Source organism: Dipodomys ordii, unplaced genomic scaffold (assembly GCF_000151885.1).
Source record: "Dipodomys ordii isolate 6190 unplaced genomic scaffold, Dord_2.0 Scaffold15, whole genome shotgun sequence".
NCBI lineage: Eukaryota > Metazoa > Chordata > Mammalia > Rodentia > Heteromyidae > Dipodomys > Dipodomys ordii.
Window position 1 is genome coordinate 4,182,266 of NW_012267231.1, and position 19,580 is coordinate 4,201,845.

The window sequence follows — 19,580 nt, forward strand, 5'->3', positions numbered from 1 at the left end:
TTCTGTTGGTTTGTTGGAGATAAGCCTTCCCATGTTGGCTTTGAACCATGATCCTCAGATCTCAGCCTCCTGAGTAGCTAGGATGACAGGCGTGAGCCACCAGTGCCCAGCTTCTATTTTTTTTTTTTTTAAACTGAGATACAAACTACAGGTGGCAAAGTGTGAAAATCACGCGTGTGCAGTTCAGCAGAAGCCCACAGGTGGGTACTCTCTGTTGTTTTGCCCAACCAAATTCCTTCTATAGGACAATTTCCCTTGCTCTGTTGACTGAAGATAACGGCCTTGTCTGGAGCTGATGCCGCCGATGCTGATGGACAGGTGGAGGCCAACATGGCTACTGGGAAACTCCACAGGGTAAAACAGAGCTGGCTTCAGGGCCTGCAACTCAAGATGGCTGTGGTTAGGTTCTCCGGGTCCCTACAGCCCACAATGTAGCCCCCCCCCCCTCCACCCCCGGGTATGGCCCATGTGACCGTTGAGCGCACATTCTTCTATCCATTTCTCAGAGTACCAAAAAATCAGATATACCCATTAAATTTTTATGTAGGCATAGAGGCGTGATCGTTTAACATCGTTTAGATGTTAACACATTTATTTGGTGAGCTCCCCATTCTATTATCTCCTCCGTTAAGATCTTTAACAACTGCGAGTATGTTTCTCTGATAGCAGATGTTAGGTGTAAAACGAATTCCCAAACACATTGAAGCGGGGGCCAGAACTTCTATTGGACTAGGTCTCACACAGGCTTTGTACTTTGTAAGGCACCGGTCAGACCAGGGTGGGGGAAATCCTAGAGAATGGCACAAATTACCTTGTGCACTTTTTCTGTTTAGTTCAGCCTCAATTCCCGTAATCAAGTATGAATTTGAAATTAGACACTGTGGTGGTATGACATGAAAAAAATGAAACACTATGGGTTTGGGGGGGGTTGGGGGGGCTCTAGATTTAAATGCTGACCTCCTCACCGTATCTAGTACCTTGGCCTCTGCAATGCTGGGTACAGAACAATCACAAGATTTCCAAGGCAAATGATAGGACATGCAATCTAAACAAGCAGATCCTGACCGCAGCAGGGAACAGGAAAGTGGCCCCCGGAGACTGGGGGTGGGGAACAAAAGGAAAGGTGAGTCAGGGGTCCAGAGTCACAGGTGGGAGGTACCTGTGGTCCAATGTGGTGTAGGTTAACTGTGGTCAACAATTATGTGTTGTATATTTCACAATAACTGGAAGGGAGGATCTGGAATATTCTTACCACAATGATATGACCAGTAGATGTACCGACGACCATTATTTGATTATGACAGGTGGACACATGCATCGAAATTTCACACTGAATCCACATATAGGTAGGTATTGGGTGGCAATTAAAAAGACTCACCATTCGGGCACTGTTGGCTCAGGCCTATCATCCCTGCTACTCAGGATCGAAGTTCAAAGCCAGCCTGGGCAGGAAAGTCCTCAAGATTCTTATCTCCAATGAACCACCAGAAAACTGGGAGTGGTAGAGCACTAGCCTTGAACAAAAAATGCTCAGGGACAGTGCTCAGGCCCTGAGTTCAAGCCCCACTGCTGACAAAACAAAAGCAAAGAAAAAAAATAACATCCCTTTGGATATAAGAAAGATTAATGTAGTTCACATATCAGCAAGGAAATATGAGAGTCAGTAGGTAGGGTCAACTGGTCTACCCTCAACTCAACAGGGGTGTCTCTGCTTTGTGTGTCTTGGTGCCAAAGAGTAGACTGGTGATGCCGGAGAAGGAAGAGGGTGAGCCCCACTGTAGAGGCACATCTGAAACCCCCCTGTCTGCATCCTGTCTGCTGATACCCTGGGGTTCCAGACACATCTCCTGGCTAAACCCAGAGTCGCAGACTCTTCACACCAGGAAGGCCAACAGGAAAGTGAGCCATAACTTCATTTATTGTGTTCATCTGCCAACCAGGCTACTTCATGTCACCTGGGAAAAGAAAGCACCACCCCTTCTGTAATCTCGTCTGAGGGTTGATTATAATAGCATAAGTTCATCTTTCAACGTTGCATACAGAGCCATTGGTGATTCCAAGAGCTTTCGTGGATCATGTGATTCTTCAGTGTTCCAAGTCTTAGCATCGGCAAATTGAAAAACAAAAGTGTGTGAGGACTAAAAAACAATATTCCTTCCTCACCATGACCATCCATAAGGGCTGTGTGTGCATCTATATTGTGTTCTCTTTTGGTTCCCGCATGTATCCTTTTGTGTGGTTGCTTTCAGAGTTTGTCTTCCATCGGGAGGTTGCATCCTATTTCGACCTGCTATTCCATTAATGCACCTCTCCTGTGGGTGAATGATGGCTTGTCATTTCACGGGGTCTTCAAGAGGGCTTCATCGTTTCCTGGACAGGGTTGGAGGAGGCCTCTGGGCAGAGCATCTGTGACCTGAGCTGGCACCTGATGGGCTGCAGGGCTTTAACGCCTGCTGAGTGATGGCCAGGCAGAGGCTGGGACCCTGCGGGCCAGGCCCAAACTCCCATACATCCTCTCTTCTCTGAGAAGACAAACAAGTGTACTGGAAAAGCAATAACGTCCTCTGTGTTGTATTAACTGCCGCCCATGGGAGGGGTAACAAAGCCATCTACGGGCGTGTCAGCGTCACAAACACTGCACCAGGCACGCGTCCCCCGACACCTGACGGTGGGCTAACATACTTTCACCAGTACTAGAACTGTACATGCTGAGGGAGGAGCTATATAAGTTCATCTGTCAAGTTCAGAGGTAGGTAGTGACGTAAAGCCTTGGCTAAGTCAGGGCAGGTGCAGGGGGGTGGGCTGCTCTCTGGACCGGTTTGATCCAGTTGGGAAACGCCTAGGCCTCAAGCTGTTGATCTAGGAAGGACATCATTTGTTGGGGGGCTATTTGTCAAGACTAGACCCAGGAGGCCCCACGTTGCGCTTGGAGTTCAGGTTGGGCAGGAAGAGGAACTTCTTTTGCTGAGGGTTTGGTTGTCGGATGACATTTTCTTTGCGACTCAGTCTGGGTCCCCTGCAAACTGAGAAGGGCTCACCATGGAGGCCGCGTCCTTTCACCACATAGAATGATTTGTACCCTAACTTAAGGAATTGTTGGGAAAAAAATAAACCAGATGATTAGAATCAATTTCCTTTTTTTTCATTCTCCAGAAAGAATTTCATCTTGTTTTAGTCTTTTCTTTTTTTTTTTTGGTACTGGGGATCGAACCCAGGACGTTGCGCTTGCTAGGCAAGCGCTTTGCCACTGAGCTACATCCCAGCCCTCATCTTGTTTTAGATGTGTTTAGGAATTTCTTGGTGGGATGAGTTTCAGAAGATGTTTGGAATATTCATATGTTGTGTGTGTGTGTGTGTGTGTGTGTGTGTGAGAGAGAGAGAGAGAGAGAGAGAAAGAGAGAAAGGGAGAGGGTGGGGAGGGAATTTTTCTGTGTCTCATGGAATGCCACTTGATTCTATCTTCATGCCCAGAAAGCAGTCCCAGGGATGGGTAGATTATGTCAGGGTGAAAAGCTTGGGCTCTGAAAGCCCCGCACCAGAGCTGGACACCTGGCTAAGTTACTCAGGTGTGGATACCTTTGGCAAAGCACCCACCCTCTCAGTAAATTCCATTCCTCACTGTGAACATGGGGACCATAAAGATGTCTACTTCCTAGCAGTGTCTCAGGAGTCGAAGGATTACATAAAGAGCTTGGAGCCGTTCCCAACACAGCCTCTTACGTAAGCCTGGCTCTCGGCCTATCCTGAGGCTGTACCGAGCATGGAGTAAATGAGATACTGCGTTCAACATGGTAGCAGTGAGCACAGGGAATTGGAGGCGTTATAGATAATACAGGACCCATCTAAGGGAGCTATACTGGCTCGTGCCAGTATGGTTTTTATCTCCTCCTGGATAGTAAGTGGCATGCTTCAGAAGTTAGGAGAGGTGATTCAAAGATAAAGCTTTCCCTTATTGAGTTGAGTCCTATGGAAGGAAGAGTTCTATGGTTAAATGGGTTTAGAAAAATGCTCTGTAGCAGGTACTGTTTGTGTACATGGCTCTGTGTGTGTGTGTGTATGTGTGCATTTCTAGTACACATTCAGACTGCAAAACTCCCCATCCTTTCAAGATGGCGGAAATGAGGCTCTGCCTTGGGTTAGGTATACAGGGCCCACTCCAAGTTAAGCTCTGCGGGCTCCATGATGGTGGTCCACCCGGTGGATCCGTGCCAGGGAAGGGTGGCGTTCTCAGCAGCCCTTGAAGAGATCAGGGTGCTCGCTCACATTCATGCTGCAATTTAGAAAGGGCTTCCCAGTGCAGAGTCTCCTTGGATCCCAGACGCTCATCCTCGGAGCCAGCCTCCCTGAGCCGGGCTTCTACCGCAGTGACTCACTCCTCCATCCTGCTGAACGTGGGACTTGCCTGGCTTTTCCAACCTCCAGCCTTTTCTCCTGCTGATCCCTTCACATGCTTCAAGTTTACCTTCCCCAGAAGCCCTCCCCCACCCTGGTAGACAGGGACAATGGCTCCTTCTTCATCCACAGGGTTTCATTCAGACTTATTAACCACAGCCAGCACGTGGGGCTGTGGTTGCTTGTTGAAAGATGGATTGGATGAACATGGAGCCGTGCTGTCTTCCAGATGAGTATTCATTTCTCTCACATACATTGAAGTGGAGAAGTGTAAAGAGATTCTAAGGCCTGCTCAAGGTGAGATAAGTTAGTCGGTGGTAGATCTAAGGCTTCAGCCTTAATTTTAGAAACTAAGAACCCCCAAAAATGCCAACGGGGAATGATAATGATCAGGCTGGTGTCCATAGACTCTTAGTCTCTTCCCTGTAGGGTTTATCAACTAGATAAAGGATTATTTTTAGAGACCAACTTGCAAATAATCTAAACTGGCCTTGATGTTAGAAATCTTCCTGTCTCAGCCTGCTGAGTGCTGGGATTACAGGTGTTCACCATTAGGCCTGGTTGAAGTAAGAGAACCCTCACAGGACCAATGACTGGGGAGAGCAGCTGTGACCCCTTCCTGTGTTCTCATTTACAAAGCATGGCCTGCCCATTCTGCCCGCTTCCACAGTCATGTAAGGAGGGCCACATGCTGAGATTTTGTTTCCAGCTGGTTGAGACTAGAGAGCATCCTTGGGGTATCTTTACCTGAAAGGAAAAGATTCTTCCACAAACACTTCATCCTCTCCTCCATCCCCTCTTCATTCAGACTCTCTCTCTCTCTCTCTCTCTCTCTCTCTCTCTCTCTCTCTCTCTCTCGTTTCTATTATCTTCTCTTTCTGTGGGGAATTTCACACCTTCACACCTTACAGAAGCCAATTAGAAGAAAGTAGTTTAAGTCAGGAGGCTGAATGGCTAATCATGCCTAAATACACATCCACAGGCCGCACCCTGATGGCCAGAGAAGCTTAATGAGGCCCAAGCTCTGCGGTTCCCACAGAGCTCCCTGGGAGCTTCCCATTGGGGGTGGGTGGATGTCTCCAATCAGGCAGCGCAGAGAGACAAAGCACAGCAGCAGAGCCGATGGGCTGGGCCATCCTGCGTCCCCTTTGAAAACTGGAGTCCCAAGCCACAGTGTGAATCGCAACCCCGACCTGCACGGCTAGGTGTTTTGGTAAGTTTTATGTATAGATAAGAACACTGTTAAAACTAGACTGGGGTATAGCAGTTCTAGGAAGTGTTCATTTGAACTCAGGGCCTGAGCACCGCCATCCCTGAGCTGCTTTTTGCTCAAGGCTGGTTGGTGGTCGACCACTTGAGCCACATCTCTACTTGTGGCTTTTTGCTGGTTAATGGTTTTGCACACCACGATCCTCAGATCTCAGCCTCCCAAGCAGCTAGGATTACCTAGCCGGAAAGCATCTCTATAGGTTCAAATGTCATGGAGTATGCCATGCTTTTATCTTCACCATTCACCTGCATATCAGAGTAGGCTTCAGGCATAGGACGTTAGTGGTAGGAGACTTTCAGATCATCACTTTTCCCAACCCTCCTTTCATAGAGTGAGGACAAAAGAGACCAGGGAGGTCCACGTGGAGGTCACAGGGGCCGCACAAGCTCTCTACACCGGACTTCCGAACAGGCCAGTGTCTTGAGTGCCAATATAAAACCAGAGGTGAGGCCATTGTTGATCTGGTAATTAACATCACAAATGAAAACGCCAGGCCCTAGACGTTTTTTATCGCTGCTGGAAAATAAAGGCTGGGAAGTGATCAGCAACTTTCCCCCACCTTTTTCTTTGCTATTTTTATTTTTTGTGTCTTCTCCAGAGTCATTGTAATCTTACTGTTTGTTAGCTTATTACCAAACTGGGAATTATGAAAATGATCTTTTTTTTTTTTTATAGCATTGGGATGGCTTATGGAATGAATACTCGAATCCAGCTTTTAGATTGATTTTCATTTTCATTTATATTTTCCTTCCTTCCATTTCCATTTGGCAGGAAATTAAATGACCATAACTGGGATATTTCCAGGTGCTATTAGCAGAGCATGGGTAAATCGTCTTTGTAAGTTATTTTCCTTCTTTAGTGAGTAGAGTTTATTCTTTTCAGGACATAAAAAATGTTTTTGTTCCTCATGAGAAAATTAGAGAATAGTTTACAAGGTAGGAAGAATATGAGTATTCATAATCCCAACATTCTGAGAGGCTCAGTTTTGTTATTTTGGTGGATTTGTTGTTTTTTTTCCCTTAGATGAACATTAGTGAATGTGGTTAAACAACAGTTGTTGTGGGGCTTGAACTCAGGGCCTGGGTGCTGTCTCTGGGTGCTAGCACTCTACAACTGTGAGCCACAACTCTACTTCTGTTTTTCTGGGGGGGGGTTCACTGGAGATAAGAGTCTCACAGACTTTCTTGTGTGGACTTGGCATTGAAGTACGATCCTCAGATCTCAGCCTCCTGAGTAGCTAGGATTATAGGCGTGAGACACTGGTGCCTGGCATTATTAAACCATTTTTAAAAATCAGGACAGTTATTTGTTCAGATTCCCTGAAATCAAGAGGAACATGTTTATGACTTTCCTCCAGAACACGTTAGCAGGTTGAGTTTTCTGGTCTGTTTTCAGGCTGTGTGCAGCTGTACACAGGAGGATGTTGACATTGGTTTTTCACTGTGCTTAGGGGTTGGGCTGAGAAAGGACTCCTGTAACATCCCACTCAAAAGCAACCTGTGGGCCTGCACATCTGCGAAGCCGTAGAACCAAAGCCTAAGCACTGAGTATCGGCGAACAGTCTCAGAACAAATGATCAGCTGTAATAGCTGTGATTTGGGTATTGCTACCCTTCTGTATCCCGATGTCTTTCTCACCACATAAACTTAATTGGTTCCCAATCTTACAAAGAAAAACCTATTTCTCTTTTTTTTTTTAAACAGAGTTTTATTATTGTTGTTAAGGTGTTGTAGAGAGGGGTTAGCAGTTCATAAGTCAGGTAATATTTTTTGGCAATGTCACCCTTTCCTTTGCTTTCTCCCAGAAAAACCTTTCCTTTCATATCTTCATATGAAAGGAAGCACGTTGTACTAATTATTCTTTTTGAAACAATACTCTGAGCTGGGCACCCAGTGGTCCTTGTAATCCTAGTTAGTCAAGGCTGACATCTAAAGATCAAGGTTTGAAGCCAGCCTGGGCAGGAAAGTCCATGAGACAACGAACTCAAATTAACCAGCAACAAGCTGAAAGTGGAGCTGCGGCTCAAGTGATAGGGTTCCAGCCTTGAGCAAAAGAGCCAAGGGACGGTGGGACGGTGCCCCGGTTCTTAGTTCAAGCCCTAGTACCAACACAAAGACAAACAACAACAACAAAAAACCCCACCACCAACAATACTGTGCCACCACTAAGTTATTTTAGATAATTTTTGATGGGGAGATGAGATTAGTGGAAAGCACACTTCCACTTAGAAATGGAGAAGGGAAAACTGAATGCAATAAATAGAACACACGGGGCTGGGAAGGCGGCTCAGTGGTAGAGCGCTTGCCTTGCATGCTCAAGGCCCTGGGTTCGATTCCTCAGCACCACATAAGCAAAAAGAAAAAAGCCGGAAGTGGCGCCGTGGCTCAAGTGGTAGAGCGCTAGCCTTGAGCTGAAGAGCTGAGGGACAGCGCCCAGGCCCAGAGTTCAGGCCCCACAACCGGACCCAAAAAAAAAAAATAGAACACACAAGAATTAAAGGGATAGTATGTCAAATTCCAGGCAAGATACTAAGGATGCTAAGAAGGGCCTGGGTTTCTACACTAGGTCACTCTAGCTGGGGACCTCTTCATGTAAGTTGTAAGTTGTTACATCGATTCTGAAGACCAATCCAACAACACTTAGTGTAATTGAGTGCGCAGATGCCCTGTCAGCCGATCATTTCACGTCTCCAAAGCGTTTCCACAGAAACACTCACACGGAGAGATGCAGATAAGCACATGAGAGAATGTGGAGAGAAAAAACAAAAAACCTGGAGGTATCCCAACTGTTCATCCTTGGAAGAGCAGATAAGCAAACTATGACAGGTTACAAATAGTAACACTGCAAATACATAATGGTAGGTGTGGGAAAAGAAAAAGAAGTAGGAAGCAGATTGTGATCATGATATCTATTGTTAAGAAACAATCTCAATCTGGGCACCTATGGCTCATACCTATAATCCTAGCTACTCAGGAGACTGAGATGTGAGGTTCCCAGTTCTAAGCCAGCCGTGGCAGGAAAGTCCGTGAGACTCTTTATCTCCAATAAACTCCTCAAAAAAACCTGAAAGTGGTGCTGCGGCTCAGGTGGTAGAGAGTTAGCTTTGAGTGAAAATGTTCAAGGACAGTGCACAGGCCCTGAGTTCAAGCCTCAGGACCAGCAAAATTAATTAATTAATTACACCACCTCAAACTTAACTGTTGATAGCAACTGTTGGTTTTGGCCCAATATATTGAGATAATTACCCAGAGCTAAGCGAGGTTGGTTCTGCTGGTCTTCCCTTGACCTCATGCATGCCGCTGAATTGACTGACGTGTGCCAACTGCTGTCGGTTGCCTAAAATGGCTCCACCCACTCACCCAGCCATTGGCATTGTCTTCTCATGCCCAGCGCCTTCCAGTTGCAGTGGGTAGACTAGCATGGATTGTATCCCACAGCCGTAGACAAATTACCCCAGTGGCCTGAGAGGCAAAGCTCCGGCACGTAATATATTGCTGAGCTGTGTGCTTATCACAACGGCCAGCCTCCCGCTGCAAACTACAAATGTTCACCACATGCTAAGAGTTCTATTTCTCGGGCCTTGGTCTCCTACAATAACCTTTCCAGCCACGCATTGTTCTTTCTCGTGGTTTTAAAGGTGATTCAGTTAATTCCAGGGATTTGGTGTGTGTGTTTTGTAAACAGAGCTTGGGTCTGTCCCATGTCAGAGCCTCTCTTGGCTGTCACAAGAGTGAGCAAGTGCTAGAATGAGAGCAGTGAACATGATCACATGGGGCTGTGCGTGTGCGTGTGCCTGTGTGCACGCACGCGCGTTATTCAATTAGGTCTGAGATCATCTGGAAAACGAATCCCTGTATCAATTAACGTGGAATCACAGCTTGGTTGACCCCCGCCTTGGGGACTGCCTGAGATCTGTGCATAAATTGTGGGCCGTGTTTGACACAATGCGGTCACTCTCCTCCGTCCTGCGGGCATTCAGGTCTTCCTGGAATGGGTTCTTAATGGTCTTCAGATGGACCAAGTTGAAGCTCAGTTCTCGTGCTAACCGCCCATCACCCAAACCCAGTCCACGCTTGTGAGGAACACAGAGCAAAGTCACACATCTTACCCAGTCTAAGTGCTTCATCCATTATGCAAATCTGGACCATTAGAAACCCCCAAGTCGCCCCATCCAGCCACACCGCATTTCCAATAAGGAGAAAGATGTTTTCCCTCCTTCTTTCCTCTTCGGTCTCCCGTCCTGTAGAGCAGAAACAACGGAAGACATGTCTTCTCATTGTGTGAAAAAGCCACCCAGAAAATGGACCGCATTTCCCTACCACCGACTGGCTGTATGTATCAAGCAGCTGCACTTATTTCTGTTAGAAGAAACACACCTGCGCCTTTTGCTTTCCTCTTTTCTCTCTCCTTTCCCTTCCTCTCCTCTCTCTGGCTCCCTCTACTCTCTCTCCCTTCATCTTCATAAAATGATTTGCACAAATGGTCCTGTGGTAGGATCTGACTCAGGCGTCACCCATTGCCTTTGTAAGAAGTTAACCACAGTGGTATTCTGTCTCTCCTGAGAAGGAAAGGGTGTCTGCCCCAATTGTCCCGATCATGAGACTTCAAGAGGAAATCTGAGGTCCTGATTTGGAGGTTCAACCTCGAAATACTTTGTATTCTAATGACTGAATAATGTATCCATCATCAGATCACCTCGCATAAGCATGAGCCACGTGATAGAAGCCTTGTGTCGATTAGTACCTGTTAATTATGCAGTGTAATAGTTCCCATTGTGACCTTTTCACATCTGGGTATGATATGTTCTGATCATATCCACCCCGCCTCGCCCATCCTTATCCTCCTCTCCCCTCCTCAGATTCTCTTTTTTTTCTCTAATAGTTCTTTGATTTTCATTCTCTCTCCTTCACCCCTCCCTTTCCCTTCTTTCTCCTTCTCCCCCTCTTCTTTAGATTGCATATGGAGAAAAGTGCCAAGATTGCCCTTCACAGATGCTCTTCCAATCCCATCCCTTGTATAAGAAACATCGGCTGTATAACAAAGGAAAAACTACCCCACCTACTATGGAAGTCAGCATGGAGAAGTTCTCTTGGGTGCATGTTCTGTGTGTGTGTGTGTGTGTGTGTGTGTGTGTTGCCTGCCACACCTTGGAAGGTGGAGGGCAGGCTTAGAAGGAATCTGAAAAAGAGAAGCAGTTGATTTGGGAGGGATTTCCAGGAAGCAGTGTATAGGGTGGGAGAGGGGGCAGGTAGGGGGTAGAGAAAAGCCAGGAAAGGGTGAGTTAATGAACTGGGTGTAGGCAGGATGTATGGCAGCCTTTATGTTTTTGCTTTGAAGTACCAGAGGAGAGGAGGGGGAGCATTTGTCTGTTGAAGGACTCCTTGGCCAGAGGAGGGTTGTCTCCAGGGACAGGGACTGACTGGCACTTCTGGCTCTGCAGGAAGGCAGAGCAAGGGGCCTTGGCCTTTGCTTTTCAGTCAAGGAGAGGCAGGAAGTGAAGTGTATGGGAGGTGGGAGGGTTCTGTGGGAACTGTCCAGCAGAGTTGGAGCTGAAATCACACCCAAGACAAGCCTGTTCAATGCAAGGGGCTTTAGCCACCTCTCTACTGGAGTTTCTTGAAGTAAGTAAATAAATAAAAGCGTGGCTCTGTAAGCCACAGGCAGACAGCTAACATCCCAGGAAGATCAAGACCTATGAAAAACACATTAGACCTCCCCTGGGTTCACTGTATGTTATCAGGGCTCAGTTTGTGTTCTTTCTGTAATTACCCCCAAACTGTAATTGAGAAATAAACATTGGTAAACATAAGGTGCAATCTCATCGCGCAGGGAGCGTTTACTTTAACAATTTTCAGAATAAATTGGAGTGGATTTGAAAAAGTGGAGCTTGTTTTATAGTCTCTCAAAACTTGACTCATTTCCCCCTGATCTTCTATGTCTTCTTAGCCACCCCCTAACAAGCAGCTGATATTGCTACTGAAAAAAAATGTAGCCATTCCTTTCTTCGCAGGAAGACAAGGAGTAGAAAGAGAAGAATCTAATGCATGCCAGTTCAGCAAAGCATGTACAACATGGGATGGTCACAGTTTCCTCCTAGAATTGTAGCAGAAGGAGACTGTGCTCTGAAGCTTTGTTTGGGTAGATTTCTGGAAATATCTGGAATAATCATTAGCTCCACAAGTATCTTAGACAGAAGGGGGGTTTATTGCTATTTCTGTGTGTATGTGTGCATGCATGCACGCGTGTGTATGGCCCACACTAGGGCTTCAACTCAGTGTCTTGTGCATTTGCTTAGCTTTTGTGTTCCTGGCTGTGCTCTACCACTTGAGGGATGCCTCCAGACTAGCATTTTGCTGGTTAAATGGAGTACAATGGCCAAGTAAATTATTTCTGCTCTCCAACAGAGAGAAGGCAGGGGTCTGCATGGGGAAGTTTGGCTCTAGACAGAGCTGTTCTGGGTTCCAAGCACCTTTTCCTCCCATTGGCTCAATTTTGTTGGAATATTAAAGCTCCAAAGAAAGCTACCAGGAAGAGGAGAGAAAACCCTGCTCAGTGTGATTTGTTGTTTGTTTGCCAAAGCAACCCTACTGCGGAATTAGTTTAACCATGTGGGATCTGGTCCTTCTCATGCAGGACTCTGGCATTCCAATCCAATTACCCAATTAAATACGAGAATTCAATTGAGCTGGGAACAGGAATAGAAGCCCAGCTCTCCTAACAACTGCACCGCCAGCCTAACGCAGTGCACATACCCTTCCAGTGTGCCCTTCAGCTACGTATTCTTTCGTTCTTTGCTCCAGAATGCGTATCATCTCCTCAGCGCAGAGGGACCCAAGGCCAGGCGTTTCCACTTTCAGCCTGAACTTCTTAACAATGACAAAGCAAGTCAGCTTGGCAAGTTTTACCGCTAGTACCCTCTGGAAACGTCCATTCGTAACTGACATCCCACTTTGTATGCCCCCTTCCAGCCCCAGGCGAGGGTTTCATAGCTGCTTTCTCTTCTTAGCCGGGTGCCCCTCCGATTCATTAGTGGGTCTCAGGTAGTCGCTAGGATGTGTATGTGAACTGTCTCCTGTAGGCTACATGTAGGAACACGTGGTCCCCAGCAGGTGGCACTATTTTGGAAGGTAGTAGACGCTATCAAGAATGGGGCCTTACAAGAAGGAATCCAGGCAGGAGGAAATCTATAGATCACTAGGGCGGGGAGGGTATGCCTTCATTTATAGATTATTTATTTATTTATTTATTTTCAGTCCGTGTGGCCCCTCCCATCGTTGTCCTCACATCTGTTCCCACAGGGGTGTGGGCCCTGGGGGGTCCCTGCTTTTCGGAGTTGGTGATCTCTGCCGCATGGCACCAGACACCATGATGACCCTCCTGTGGGTTGAGGATCGACAAAGCTGGGGACCAGTAATCTCTGGAAACGGTGAGTCAACACAAATTCTTCCTCTCTTATGTTATCGCCGCCCAGTTATTGGACACATCAATGCCACACACACACACACACACACACACACACACACACACACACACAGGCTGCGTGACTGACACCAGCATCTATTTCACTGTTCCATGGAGGTAGCACTAACAATCAGCTTCCTAGTGGTTGACACTTGTTTATTTGTTTTCCTTCTAGCAGTCTGCAATGTGACTTAACACGCTAATAAACAAACACCATTGTATAGCTGTCACCTATCCATGTCACACACATGTGGCAGTAGGTACTGGATGAAATCTCTAGGATGTGTACGTCTGGGTCAAGTGCATTTTTAACCTTGAAGGCTATCTCTGAGTGGCTGTCCACGGGCAGCGGGTGGGAGGAACAGAGCGGGGTGATGCAGAACTTTTCCATAGCTCGTCATGTTCTGGGTTTCAGCTGTGGTGGTTTGCATCAGCTTCTGTAGCCTATCTCCTGGCAACTCTTCACCTCTTTCTACTTTGTGCTGCCCAACTTTCTTCCAGGCTGGAGCAAGCTCGGCCTGTGCACGGTCGCCGTGTCAGAGTTAGGAGCAGCCAGCATCCTTCAGGGCAGCTCTGTCTTTGAGGGGGAATTAATGACCCAAGCAGTGAGCCCCAGCAGCCTGTAGAGGCCAGGCCTGCTGTGCTCTAGGGAGCCTTGTCTGGATTAGAGCAGGCTACTCACTCGTTTATATAGACCACAGTTGTCGTCATCTGATTGGTCAGCTTTCCACTACTGTAACATGTCGGAGATGATCAACTTATCGTGTGAAAAGGTTCTGTTTGGATCACAGTTTTGCAGGTATTGTCCGCCTTTCTTTTGGGTTCCTGGCAAGGCGATTGTGGGGTGGCACAAAACTGGTCACCTACAGCTAGGAAGTTCAAAAGAGAGAGAAAAAAGAGAAAGAATTGGGGTTCCATAAAATTCTCTTTAATGATACTGCCTGATGACCCGAAGCCTTTACCCGAAAGTTCTTCTTCCTTCCTTCCAAGAGACCAGGCCTTTGACATGTGCAGCGCTTTTGGGGGGAAGTCTGGGGAATGTACTTGAAGTGGGAGAATGTCTCCACCTGTAATAATTCGGAAGAAAGGGGAGGGAACTTGGTACTTAGTCCCCTTCCTTTCTCCTCTCAGAAATGTTTTCTAGTCTCCACGCACTCCAAGCTCTGGACATGCGCCTTATTTTCCACATGGCCCATGAGCTACACAGACAGGACAACCAGGGTGTCTGCAAAGCACTGACAAAATGTGGGGACTGCCAAGTTGCAGACTTTCTGCTGTGAGAAGCAAGCGACGGAGCTGGAGGCTGCTCCCTGCGTGGCAGGAAATGCCTGTACTAGGCGGTATTAACATATTCAATCCACCCTTGGAGTTCCTTGGCAAGGGAGTTCAAGGAAATGGATGCGAGATTGAAAAACAAAATAACTCCAGATTAAAATGTATTGCAGAAAAGGAGCGTGAGAGCGCTGGCGGGCTTTCAAAGGAGTTCTTGGCAGTGGGATTTAGGATTCAAAAATTCTTTGCCTCTGGTGTTTTCTTTTCTTCAAGACAGTAGACTTCTTCCCCCCCCCACCCCAATGATTAGTACTAATTTGTTCCTCCTCCGCCCTAGAAAGAATGAGAAAGGGGAAAATGTTGAGAAGGAGGAAGAGGAAGCAGGAAGCAGATGAGAGAGAAAATAATGATCAACTTGGAGGAAAGCAAACCCACGCAGGGAAGCATGTTTTGTGTTTTCCTGACTGCATTTTCTTCTTGGAGAAATCAGACAAGTGTTGAAAGTGCCGGAGGATTTGTTCAGAGGTGAGGTCCTCTTATCAAGTTCATAGCCTTGGCTGGAATATGCTCAGAAGTACTGAGTTCAGCACTCCCCAAAGTCAGGGCTACCTTAGTCCAGGGCCCAAATTCACACAACCCAGGAAGTCCTGCTCTTAGAGCAGTCCTGCTCTTAGAGCGGGAGAAACAGAGAAACCACATGTTGAGAGGTGGAGCTGGGAGTCTTTCTTGGAAAGCTGGTGAATGCAGGTGGACTCCTCGAATACACTGACCACTATTAGAAAACTGAGCTATGAGAGCAGGAGAGGACAGAAAACAAAACAAAATCAACAAGCCAGATCGGCTCCCGTGCAGAGCGGAAGTGGGATGCCATGGTGACTGGAGGGGAGCCAGGAGGCGGGAGACACAGGGGACATGCAGCGTGGCATAATGGCTCCTGAGCTGGTCTGAGTCTACACAGTGTCAGGGTCAGATGGCAGGTGCACAGGAAACTTGAGTCTCCCAAGTTCAAGGCACAGGACTGACAGGTCCAGTAACCTCTCAGCCAAGTCCCCGGCTCTGCTTCTAGGCATGTTCATTACCTGGGAGGAAGCTCAGCCAAGTCCCCGGCCCTGCTTCTAGGCATGTTCATTACCTGGGAGGAAGGACTTCACCTTCCTCCACCATGAAGACAAGATGGCACCCTTTAAACCCAATTCCCTGTCCACCACATGGACAAGGTGGCACCCGTTAGACCCACTTCAGTTTCTGCCCTCTCCAAGAGGACCTCTGGTAAATGGCCCACCTGCCCTTCCTCTCCCAGCATTCGTCCTTCAGCTGGTGGTAAAAATGGTGACGTTTTCTGCTTTGGTAGGAGGCAGAGTGAAAGTTTCCCACCCTCCTGAGGATAGGTGTAAAAGCAGGCACTGTGTTTGCTCCTGAGATTTCTGAGAGAAGTCCTCAGCTCTACCAGCCAGGCATGGATGTGTGGAGTGCGTCTCCTGTGATGGCAGCTTCTCCTCACTCTCTCCGGATACTGGAAAAATGCACGCTTCACTGCTTCCTAAAGAGATCCTCCAGCAGGGCAGGAAGGAGCGAGCCAATCGGTCAGGGCACTGCCAGTCTTCGGAAGCCCATGTCACCGTTAGAAAAATACAGGAGAGGGAAGATGACCCTGAAGAACTCATAAGCTGTGCTTTGATGATTTGAGCATCGCTACCAAATCCTCTCTCTGAGGGAGAGCAGGGAACTAAAGACAGATGGAGCTGAGCGTTTCTCAGGGGGAGAGCATCGAGCAATTTCCCTCCACAGGTTACATTGAAGTAGTACTGTAAGCATTATTTTATTTAGTGCGATGGTCTTGTGCCTAGAATGAACCTTACTTAACCGATGACAATACATGATCACACAAGGTAGAATCGTGCTGCCAAGCCAAAGCTTGCTTCCTGAAGCCAGTACTGTCACGGATTTTTGCAAAATGGAAGAGCTCTATTGAAGGCCAGCTGACAAGCACCAGATTCTTTCTCTGTCATCCTAAGAAAGAACTTAGGCCGCCTGGTATGACAGGAGATGGAGGGAGCTGGATGGCTGTAGGCTGGAGTCTTGGTGGAAGAGGTGTAGCTGGTATATATATGCTTTTAGGTGGAACTTCTGAATATTTTTGGTTCTTCCCAGTCTAAGGCAAAAGTTCAAGACCCTATCCAAAGAAAACCTAAAAGCAAAAAGGGTCTGAAGCATGGGTCAAATAGTAGAGTACTTGCTTAGCAAATGTGAGGTCTTTAGTTCAAACCCATGTAACACACACACCCACACACACACTCATTCACACAGAAATAGCAAAGTGGTTGAGGATATAGCTCAGTGGAAGTGTATTTGTCTCATATGTGAGAGGTTCTGGGTTCAAGCTCCAGCCCTGGAAAAAATGAATCTGGAAATCTTCAACATATTGCTTATGAATCAAATCCATCAAGTGCTTTGTATAATTAATAAGGACTGGGTCCTAGGGCTTATAGTTTTGAACAATAAAAATTCACCATTTCCATTTCTTTTCTTTCTACCTTCAGTCTTAAATAATCTTGCTTCTACCAAATAATTGAATGATGCGAAACAAACAAACACCTCCCCCCACAAAGCCCCAAAACAAAATCAAAAAGAGCAATGTGTGTTTGTAGTGTACCAGTTTAAACTAGTTGCCTACTACATGTCAGCATCAATTTCCGGCTCCAATGTTCACCATAACTGAAGCCCCTGTCGTCCGGGCTTTGGAGCCTGAGCACACTTCTTTTTCAGAATTGGCCTCTGTTTCCTTTCTCCGTGACTGCTGATATAGTTACAATGACTTCAAGAGTCACCCACCAAGCCATCAATGGTGCATCATAACCAGCCCTGGGTCTGCTCAGACACCTCCTTGTTTCCTCTGTGAAGCCGGGTATCTGCTTCTTCGGGTCTAACCCGCTGGGGAGTGACATGGGATGAAGTCTCCTGTGGGTGTCTCTGGATCTGGGATTTCAGGGAAGATATTGCCTAATTCTAACGAGCATGGGTCCATCGGCCCTGAGCTGCCCCGAGCTGTGGTCTGGGGGGGAGGGGAGGAGAGGTTAATTTCTCCATTTCTAGTTAATCTGCCTCATCCTCAAGTAGAATTTCCTTTGTCTGTTCATTTGTGATCGACTCTGACTTGGCCAACAGGGGTCGAAAAGCAAGCCAGTCTGTCTTCTCTTAGGCTTTCGCCAAGAGAAGCCACAAGCTCAGGGAGAGGCTGGAAAACCTCTGGGCGTATATGGGAAGGCTGTGGAGCATCAGGTGATTGAAGGAACACCTCTCCTCTGATGATTAGGGGGTGCTGGTCCCCCCAGAGAGTTTAAATAGCTGCTGAAAAAAACAGATTCATGGCTCTAGGACAGGAAGTCTGAAGTTTAGGAGACATTGTGCATCTACTGGCCAGCATGGAAAGTGAATTCGTTATTCCCTGCTGCCTAACAAATCACCCCTGATCTGCGAGACTTAAAGAGTAATAAACATGGGTTATGAGGTGTGAGGAGCTGAGGAGTGATTGAACTGGTTCTGGCTCAGGGTCTCCTCTGAGATCCGAGTGGAAGCATCGGCAGCCCCCCCGCCCCAAGACTTTAAAGGGGCTGCAAGACCCATTTCCAGAAGGCTCGCTCACATAGCTGGCAATGGTGCTGTCTGCTCCCTGCCACACGGTGGCTGGGTCTCCTCAGAGCCCATGATCCCAGAGGCCAAAGCCAGAGCCACCGCGTCGTTTCTGTCTTAGCCTCAGAATTCACCCCTTGTTTTTTTCTCCACCACTTTCTTGGAGTAATGGTTGACTACAACTGGCCAGCAGCCCTCAGCAGTGACCTCCATAGTGACCGTCCCAACTCTAGATGCTACACAGGGTCTCCATTTGCATCTTGTTATAGTTGCTGTTTCATGCATACACCGCCTTTCCAGTCTCCAAGTTAAGTTACCTTATCAGGGGAACCATTCCCGGTACCCAAGTCCTTAGAAATGACCTTGTATGTCTTAGAAATCTCCCCATTTACAGCCAGGCGCTGGTGGTTCACACCTGTAATCCTAGCTACTCACGAGGCTGAGATCTGAGGATCACAGTTCAAAGCCAGCCCTGGGCAGGAAAGTCCCCATAAGACTCTTATCTCCAATGAACCACCAAGAAAACTGGAAGTGACACAATGGCTCAAAGTGCTAAGTCTTGAGCACAAAAGCTCAGGGACAGCACCCAGACCCTGAGTTCAAGCCCCACAACTGACAAAAAGAAAAAAAAAAGGAATGGCCCCATTTAGAAATATATCCTTTATATAATCATTAGCAGAATCATTAAACCCTGGCCATAAAAGTGCTTAGGACTGAGAGCCGGGGGCAGTCGACTGAGGTCGAGCTGTCTGCTCCTACTGTCACTGGGGGTGGGGGGTGTCCTATTGCTTTGTGACCAGCTCTGCTTTAATAAATACAGCTTCCGCTTAAATCCATCTGCTCCACTAAGACTCCTCTGTGGCTGCTCCTGAGTTCTTTCTTCCATGAGATGAAGGACTTGCCACGTGCCTCTCTTGACAAGCAGGGGCCCTCTTTGAAGCAGAATTATCACCAATGATACAGTGTAATTATCTAGCTACCAGGAGACATATGTTTGTGGTGGTCCTGGCTGGATTCCTTGCTTTCTTCTTGCATAGCTCATTGGTAACCTCTTGGCCCTCAGTCTCAGAATCTCTAAAGATACTGACATAGATCATCTAAAAATCTAACGCTTGCGGGCCCTTGGTGGGAAGAAAAGATGAGAGACACGGACCCTGGAGACCTCAGTTTCCCTGTCCGTCTCGTCCGTGCTCCTCCTCATCGGACCGTGGGAGTTTCAGATTCGCAAAGTGGGGGGAGGGAAGGGGGCAGGTCTGAGGCCTCCAGGAGAGAGGGGGTGCAGAAGCGTTTTGCAAATCTGAGTTCCGTGCCCTCGTATGCTGTTATTTAATCTCTCCATAAAGACCGTGGAAGCAAAGGAAGCTGGAAAGCAATAGCATGGTGGTAAAAGTAGAATTACCTGTGACTCTTCAATGCATGGCAGTTCCCCTACCAAGCTTTTCCCTCAGCCCGGCTCAGGTTGTGAGCTTTTGGGCTCTTCCAGGTGGTTATAATAGAAACGAATATTATCTCACATGTATACTTTACAATTTATAAAAAGAGCTTTTACTGACAT